The sequence below is a fragment of the Malus sylvestris genome, chromosome 15 (genome assembly GCF_916048215.2).
Source record: "Malus sylvestris chromosome 15, drMalSylv7.2, whole genome shotgun sequence".
Classification (NCBI taxonomy): domain Eukaryota; kingdom Viridiplantae; phylum Streptophyta; class Magnoliopsida; order Rosales; family Rosaceae; genus Malus; species Malus sylvestris.
This window is the reverse complement of record NC_062274.1, coordinates 51,200,966-51,209,891: the sequence shown is the minus strand read 5'-3', so window position 1 is coordinate 51,209,891 and position 8,926 is coordinate 51,200,966. Positions and strand designations below refer to the sequence as shown.

The following is an 8,926-nucleotide window of genomic DNA, read 5'->3' as shown; positions in this document are numbered from 1 at the left end:
CACACGATCATATTTTCCCAATGCACTTGGCACTTTCTTTTTTGTACACAATCATATTTTCCCAATGCACTTGACACTTTCTTTTTTGTACACAATCATATTTTCCCAATGCACCATCATATCACCTCTCATTTTGGTTTTTCTTTTCCAGGCACGGGTGGTCATTTGCACAGTTTGCACAGTCACGGACCTGCGTTTTGAATAGCCACCGCATTTCATTTGCTTCTCCTGGGACCTTTATATATATAAATATATATGTGGGATTGCTCATTTGCTTGTACACTCATTACACAGCTTCAGCCACTGCGTTGCTTGTTGCCTTGCATCACCACTGCACCATTGTCCAGCAATCCTGCGCTGCTGCTTTTACTTGGTGAGTCACTTGAGTATATATATGTGTATATATATATATATATATATATATATACACACACACACACGGAAGGCTGCTGTTGTAGTTTGCTTTATCGCTGTTGCAGTTTGCTTTATTACCGTTGCAGTTTGCTTTATCACCGTGCATACATATGTAATATAATGTGCTTTGCCCTTTGCAATTCCTTCATGCTCCTTTTACTTGGTGAGTCACATGTGTGTGTGTGTGTATATATATATATATATATATATGTCTTTTGAGCCGTGCATACCATTTCTATCTTTTGAGCCATGCATATATGTATATATATATATTTGTCCCATCACCATCACCATTTGCGTCCTTATATATATATGTTGAGGTTGATCGCCTTGTCACCATCTCCATTTTGTGCACTTGTCCCATCACCAAACCATGCACACATATGTCTATATATATATAACGTACAATGTGTGTGTCCCCATTGATGGATTTCTTTGTTTGTAATGTCAGGAATTTTTTTTTAAATCTTGAGAAGGCAGAGCTTGACTCCAGGATCTTCGCAAAGCTTTTAGAGCCGTGGTAGCAGGCCGTGGGTGTGCTTGTGTAAAAGACTGCAACGAGGTTTCGCTGTGTAGTGCCTTTTTGACCACAGCTTTCCCTCGGTGGCGCGTTGTCGTGTGGTACGAGAAACTGCTTGCGTAATCGCTGCGGGTTTGCGTAGTGCGATTGCGTAGCATTTTGGTTTCTTTTGCCACTGTAACGTGTTTTGAAGGACCATCCTGTAGCTGCCATCTTTGTCGTGCTGCTCAAGTTTTGTGGCTGATTTGTGGTCATGGTATTTTTCAAATGTTTTAGGAACAACACCATCACCATTCTTGCAAAGGAAGGCGATTCACAAGATGAGGGAACAACGTTGAAGCTTTATCCGCCTCTAACTAGTCCTAAGGCGCTTGCTTTTCCCGTGAAAGACATTTCCATGCATATTAAGTCATGGTCTTCTGAAGTATCTTGCGAGGTGGTAGACACTGTTCAACCAATTACGAAGAAAAAGGCGTGCACATTGAGGGTTCTTATTTTGAATTATTCGCACCATGCTCGTGACCATCACCCGGCCTTGTTGAAGCTTCTTGGTGATCACATTCGCAGCGGAGCCATGGCTTGGAATGGTACCCTGTCGACTACTGGAGAAGCCGTCTTTGATGAGCTTTATTGGGAGTGGCTTGAAGATGTCTTAAGCCGATCTAAAGATGTGCTTACTAAAGTGGGCCTTTACCACGCTGTGTACGCATCTTTGTTTAGTTATGATTGTCATCCTTCCGTCCTTCGAGCGTTATTTGAGCATTGGTGTTTAGGGACCAACACACTTCACACGACGCAAGGGGAGATGCCAATTTCACTGTGGGATCTTCACAAGATAGGAGGCTTGCCGATCCATGGTAAGTTTTATGACGAGGTCGTTCCCAGCGCGGAGGAACTTTCTCTTTGCAATAGCCGAGGATTACCTGCGAGTTGCCGCTATTTGTTTTGGGCGTATCACAAGCTTTTCCAGGATGCTCAAGGTAAATCAGGCATGAGGATTTCCTCATGGATCCGATTTTGGTACTGGGAGGCCATGAGGTATAAGAGGTATTCGAATAAGAGTTGTCGTAACAAGACCACTAGGCCAAATGGAGACTCAGACCTGTCCGGTGTTATTGGCTCAATTAGGTGTCACTCTTCTGATGAGTTGAGAGCGTTTGAGGATCTTGGCATAGTATCAGAGCATGTGGATGAGTCTTACCTAGCTGCTATTTTAGCTTGTTGGCTTTGTAAGTTTGTTTTCCCGACAAGCGACGTTAACTTAGTTCGTCCTGGAGTTTTCAAAATTACTAGCAAGATGGCTGCAGGTGAGTCTTTTAGCCTTGCTATTCTGGTTTTAGCCAACATTTACAATGGCTTGAGCATTGTTTCGAACTCGGCAAGCACTGAAGATTGTGCTGCGGTGCTTCCTTACCACTATGTGTATGGTTGGTTGGGTGAATATTTTGGCACTCACTTTTCTTTGACGGCTCTAGACAAGTCAAGGCCTTCTTCATCGACTGCAGCCAAGATGGGGCCTTTGATGACGAAGTATTCTGGCGTGCTCTCCGCGAAAGGCCTTGATGATTTGTAGGCACGAGCGCTATTTGAAAGTTATGAAGATTTGAGGATGGACCCCTTAGCGAGAGTTGGCTCGGCGCGGCGAGGCATCGTAGACAATTCACATCTCCGCTCGTCAGACTTGTCTTATCTTATAAGTCTTCGTTCGGGGTTTGTTTCTTTGCGGCAAGAAGACCGGTGCATTGTTCAGCAATATAGTCCTCACCGTTTCAGCAAGCAATTTGGTTTTGTCCAAAACTTGCCAGGCAAGCTGAAGGAAAAGAACCAATCAGCATCCTTGCAGGCCGTGTATATGCATTGGGAGTCTTGTACCCGTGCACGTACAAATGCTGTTATCACGCTGCCAGTCAAGGATGAGTTCAAGAGTAATCCAGTGACCCGTGTTTATGCTCGTTGGTGGTCAAAGGTGTATTATAAGAACTTGGGGATGGCAAGTGGTACCAATTCTTCTTACTCAGGCAATGATATGTCGAGAGAGGGCTGTCATGTGGTTCCTATGTAAGCGGTAGCTCTTGATTGCACCAGTGCGGCTCCCTTACAAGATAGACCTGTAGCTTTAGCTCCTCAACGCCCATACTTGTCTCCTCGACATCCGGATGCTTCTGAAGAGGCGAGAGATGAAGTTGACTCACACGAAAATGGATTTATTTTGTAACAGTGTCAACAAGTTTCAAACAAGCGACCACTTGAGGATGCTCAGGTTGACAGCGATGTCAATTTTCGTCATAAGAAGAAAGAAGTGTTTAGACCTCCTCTACTTGATGACTGTGTGCCATTTGAGAGAGATGTATGTACTTCATTCCCTCTCGTGATTTCTTATGCTTTCATTATTTTGCTTTCGTTTCTAACATCTTTCTTTGTCTTCTTTAGGTTGGGCCTTCTTGTTCTTTTGATTTGGAAACTGCAGATGTTTATTCCTGTACGGAGATGCTATTTGCGGGCAAACTACCTACAGACAGGGAGATCGGGGATCCGCCTGGTGCAGAGCTTGTTCCAAATCCGCCGAACTTCCCAAGTTTGCCATGTGTAGGTGAAGGTATGCAAGAACCCGTCATGTGTCCAACACCTTTGCCAGCTAGCTCTGAGATCTCTTTGAGAGGGCTGAACCTTAGCGGTACTGAGCAAGTCATCCATCGCATCAGTCTTAGTGCGGCAATGGATGTCAAGAGCCATATAGAGGAGAGGATTTCTAAGTGCCCGTTGGAAGACCTTATGTTGCTTAATGAGGATTTGTCAAAGCTTGTTTCTGTTATTGATAACCTTAACATTGACTCTTCATCCTTGAAGATCAAGATTGCCGAGCTTATGGCCGCCTCGACTGAGTATTCTTCCTTGCGTGCCATTTCCTTGGAGAAGTTGAGTCCAAATGTTAGAGCTCATCAGCTAGCAATAATAAACTCATCACTGGCTCAAGTCCAGTCTTCTCAGCAAGCTGCTTTGGGAGATTATCAAGTTACAGAGACTTCTTTATCTTATGTCTAGGTGCGTCTAGATACGTTGGCGAGAGAGAGAGAGCAGTTGGTAATCTGTAATATCCCTCGTTTAAATTAAGAGTGAAGTGTGATTATAATTGTTTTTATACAAAATTTTAGTCTACTTAGTGTTTATTTGTTTAATAGCTTTTAATAATATACTTTTTATTTATTAGATTTCCTATTATTGTTTTAAAAAAAAAAAAATAATAATAAAAAAATAATATTCTACAAAAGAAAGGAAAAGACCATCCTTTCATACCTTTCCTTTCTGTACGATGGAAACAAGGAAGCATGGAGGAGATGGCCTTCCATATCTTTAGGAAAAAAATCTTCTTTCTTCATACAAAAAAATTGGATAGGGATTAGGACACCTTGTGATAGGTCGACCTTTGATTGGTCAACGGAGTGTGTCATAGAGAGTTGTTCATCTCCTATTTCACCAAGGAGTGTGTTCAGCGGAGGGTGAACGGAGAAGAGACACAGAGGTCTATAAGCAGGAGGTGGACGACCTAGGAAGCTAGGTTTTTATTAGGACTCTGATAGGAGTTAGTAGGATTAGAGAAACTATAAAAGGGGTTGCAGAGAAGTGGGAAAGCATCAGAAATCGAAAAGGGGTAGAGAAATTGAGAGTCAGAGAACGTGATTGTGAAGGAAGGATTCAGAGATTTGAAGGGTAAACTTCTTGTTCCTTGATTATTTAGATTTTTCGAATTTAATTTTCCTTAGTTGAATTGAAATTGCCATGAGATATATTTGGAATTCTTAGTTTTAATTAGGGTTTTCTACTGTTCAATGAACTAATCTGAACTTGAATTAGAGTTGGGTAATTCGGATTGGGTGTGTAGATCAATTTTCTTGATCAAGGGTTTGGTTAAAAAAAATCAGTTTCTTGTTAATGTTGAGTCATGTTATATTTGGGTGTTGTATACATGATTTCTGGATTACTTGGAAATATTTTGGGTTTTATTATATGAATTGGAAGTGTACTGTGATGTAAGTTGCAGAAAATTTCAGTGAAAATTCAAGTTTTTAGTGGTCTTATTTTGCTCTAAATTCGTAGGTCTTTATGTGCTTCTTTGGAGAAAACTTTTATGGTGTTGAAAATATATATGTCCATGATTGTAACCCAATTGTTTTCACTCAGTTCCGTTGAGTTTTGGTTGATCAAAACCTTATTTAAACTTGGGTCGCGAGCTGCCAAACAGCAGCAGAAAACTGGGTTTCCAGTTTCAAGACTCCATCTTTCTCTTAGCATAACTTCCAATTTAGAGCTCCGTTTTCTGCAAACTTTATATGCTTTTAAAGTAAATAACACGAACTTCAAAACCCATGTAATATTACACGATTTGGTTTAGTTTTGAAGGTTTGAAAATGAGTCTAAACTTGGTTCAATAGTGCTGTTTTTCTGCAGATTTTGTGAAGATGCAAAGTTCTGTTTTTAGCACACCTAATTTCTTTCCCAGATTCCTTTCTAGTCCTCTTGACTTGATTTGAGTGACATTATTTGAGTTATAAGATTCCAGAATTTATGTACTTTCTTTAGATAATATCAATTTTGTGGTTGAACACTTAGTTTGGTTTCTAATATGTGTTACTTGTATATTTTTGGTTGTATTTTTGCGTTCTGATTAGGTTTTTCAGAGAAGCAAAATTAATCGAATTCAAGGTAGGGGGTTCTGGGAAACCTTCTATATATATATATATGAATTTAAATATTTCTTACTTAAGTATATATACAAGTTTGATATACATGTTGTTATTGGAATAATGAATGTTCGAAATGAAATTTGGGTCCATGATGTGGGAGTAAAGTGGGATTGTTGGAAAGAACTTCGGGAATCTAAGGTGGTGACTATTAGTTTTGTGTAGTTGAGCCAAACTCTTAGTAGGTACCAGGTCTCAGGCGAGCCCACAGTGCACAGATTTTTTAAGGGTAATTCGGGACTGGAGAAGAAGAGTTTAGGCAAGATGACTAACAAAAAGGGGAGTTCGGGGATGTTTAGGGATGGGGGTTAGTTCATATATTTAAACACTCGGGATCAAGTGGTATAAGTACGGAATGGGACGTACAAGGTCTGGGTGTTTAGTTATGTGGATTAACGGGTATAGTTAAGGCATTTGCATTGCATACTTATGCACCATTCTGATTTTGGTTTTAGTTCTGTTGTCTTAATTATACTTTATTATTTTAGTAATGAAGGTATATGTCCCTACTGAGCTTTTTAAGCTCACCCTAATGAAATTTTGCAGGTACAGAACCAGAAACCTAAAAGTCTGCTTGTTGTCTTTTGTGTAATTATGTAGAAGAAATAAAAAGATGAGCTTGTTGGCTTTTGCTCTCTTGTTTGAATAAAGAACTATTTTTTTGTGAACTTTGAGTAGTTCATAAGTTGTAATTTTGGCTGAAACTTTCAATAATGAATATGTTATTCAGTTAATTTTATTTCCAAGTGAGTTATACATGTTTTTATTTCATGTCACATTCTTAATTATATTGGTTAAGCTTATAATTAAGGTGTGATTCACGTTCTAAACCAAGGTTTATGTTAATCCTTGGGTTGGGGCGTGACATAATCGAAGCATCGCAACTTGAAAGTGTTCTCGCGGAGCAAGGAACTACACTTTCTCAGTACCAAGAGGAGATTTCACGCCTAGAACGAGAGAAATGCATGACTATGGAGTTGCCCATCTTGTCTCCCACCGAGGTAGAGACTTTGAAGACTTTGGAAAGCTTGCTTGAAGATCGTCTTCGTAGTTTTGGGGACATAGTTTTCAAGTAGTATTTTTTATTTTTTTTATTTTTTTATTTTTTTTGTAATATGGCTTTTGAAGCCGACTCATTCTTTCAAAGAAATAAAGTATTTACATTCTTGAATTTGCTCTTCATTCTTTAAAGTGTTTATTTATTTATTTTTTTTAGATGGTGTGACTGTACTTGAAGTTTTGACGTTTCAAGTTGCCTACGTACCCTCTGTTGAGGAGAAATCAAGTCATAACGTAGTTCAAATGCATTTTTTTTTCTGATGATTTTGCCGTACACAGTTTATGCTCTTGTGGGCCAGGAGCTTTGGTTGTCGCCTTTTAGGGGTAGTAGCGCTTCAAGAATCTTCCATTGATAGGGCCAATCTTCAAGCCGTCTTCTGCTATGATTAAGTAGGCGCCGTTGGTGTAAACCTCTTGTATTACGTATGGTCCATCCCACTTTGATGTGAACTTGCTTTTCGTCTTGTAAGTTGTGATGATAGGCCTATGCAATGCGAGGACGAGATCTCCAGTTTAGAAAGACCTTGGGCGGACCTTCTTGTTGAATGCCTTGGATAGTCGTGCTTGGTAGCATTCCAAGTGTTGTTGAGCTTCGAGCCTTCTTTCGTCGAGTGCTTCCAACTCTTGAAGGCGCAACTTTGCATTCTCCTTCTCAGTCAAACCTTCTTGTATAGCCATTCTCAGTGAGGGGATTTGACTTTCGAGCGGTAGAACAGCTTCCACGCCATATACAAGAGAATAAGGCGTAGCTTGGGTATGAGTCCTATGTGTCGTCCGATATGCCCAAAGTGCTTCGCTTATTCTTTCATGCCAGTCTCTCTTTGTTCTACCGATCACCTTTTTAAGAGATTGCACAATGTTTTGTTGAATGCTTCTGCAAGACCGTTGGCCGGGGCATGATACATGGAAGACTTGTGCTGCTTGAACTTGTATTTCTCACATAGCTCATCCACGAGTCAGTTGGAGAATTGCTTTCCGTTGTCAGTGACGATGTAGCGAGGCACCCCATATCGGTGGATGATGTGCTCCTTGATGAAACGGACGACAGTTTCCTTCTTTACTTCCCTTAGGGGTATGGCTTCAGCCCACTTGGAGAAGTAATCAGTTGCAGCTAGGATGTAAGCTTCTCCTGCAGATGATTTCGGAGTAATTGGTCCTACGACGTCCAATCCCCATGCATCGAATGGCCATGAAGCAGTTGTAGGGTGTAATGGCTCAGGTGGTTGGTGTATGAAGTTGGCGTGGAATTGGCAGGCTTGGCACCTTTTGGCATGTTCCAGGCAGTCCTTCACCATGCTTGGCCAGTAGTAACCCATTCTTTTGAGCTGGAAATGTAGCTTTGGTCCAGATTGATGCGCTCCACATACGCCTGAGTGTGCTTCTTCCATGGCTTGATTAACTTCTTCCTCACCTAGGCATCTCAGAAGTACTCATTCGAAAGAGCGTCGGTAGAGTATTTCTTTGTAATAGAGGAAGCGAGGTGCTCGTCGACGTATTTCGGAGCGGTGTTTAGGATCATTTGGAAGTTTTCCATGCTCTAAGTAATCGATCAGCGGTTGTCTCCATTCTTCAACATCGACTGGAAGTACTGAGATGACATTTGTATCATCTAGTAGAATTTCAGTGACGAGGGGGATCGCCCATCTTTGGCAGACTTGCACGTCTGCAGCTTCATCTTCTCCTAATGTCATGCTTGAGGCTAGGTTAGCAAGAGCGTCTGCCATTTGATTTTCTTTTCTTGGCACATGCTCTAGTGTCACAGTCTCAAACTCTTGTAACAGTTGAGTTGCCAGCCGAAAGTATGGGATGAGGTCATCTTTCTTCACCTCATATTCAGTTAAGAGTTGATTGATTATGAGCTTGGAGTTGCCAAATATCTCAAGGGTTGTGATTCCCATATTGATCGCCATTTGGAGTCTGATGATCAGTGCTTGGTACTCAGCGACATTGTTGGAGCATAATTCGCTTAGTTGAAAGGAATAAGGTAATATATGCCTTTGCGATGACATGAATACTACTCCTGCTCCTGCTCCTGCTCCGTCTGCTTGTGCAGATCCGTCGAAGAACATCGTCCATGTCGGGAAGATGTCGATGTAGAACACTTCCTCATCAGGCAAGTCGTCTGAGATTTTCCAATCAGCTGGGATTGGGTGATCGGCAAGAAAGTCTGCCAGCGCTTGTCCCTTTACTGCTT

The 8,926-nt window shown here is 41.2% G+C and overlaps 1 long non-coding RNA gene across 1 annotated transcript; it reads left to right on the top strand.

Moving 5' to 3' along the window:
- Positions 1 to 4,239: 4,239 nt before the first annotated feature.
- Positions 4,240 to 6,318, top strand: LOC126601907 (uncharacterized). Its single transcript, XR_007615858.1, has 3 exons — positions 4,240 to 4,642; positions 5,602 to 5,635; positions 6,220 to 6,318. It is a non-coding gene; the product is annotated as an uncharacterized LOC126601907 (long non-coding RNA).
- The last annotated feature ends 2,608 nt before the right edge of the window (positions 6,319 to 8,926 follow it).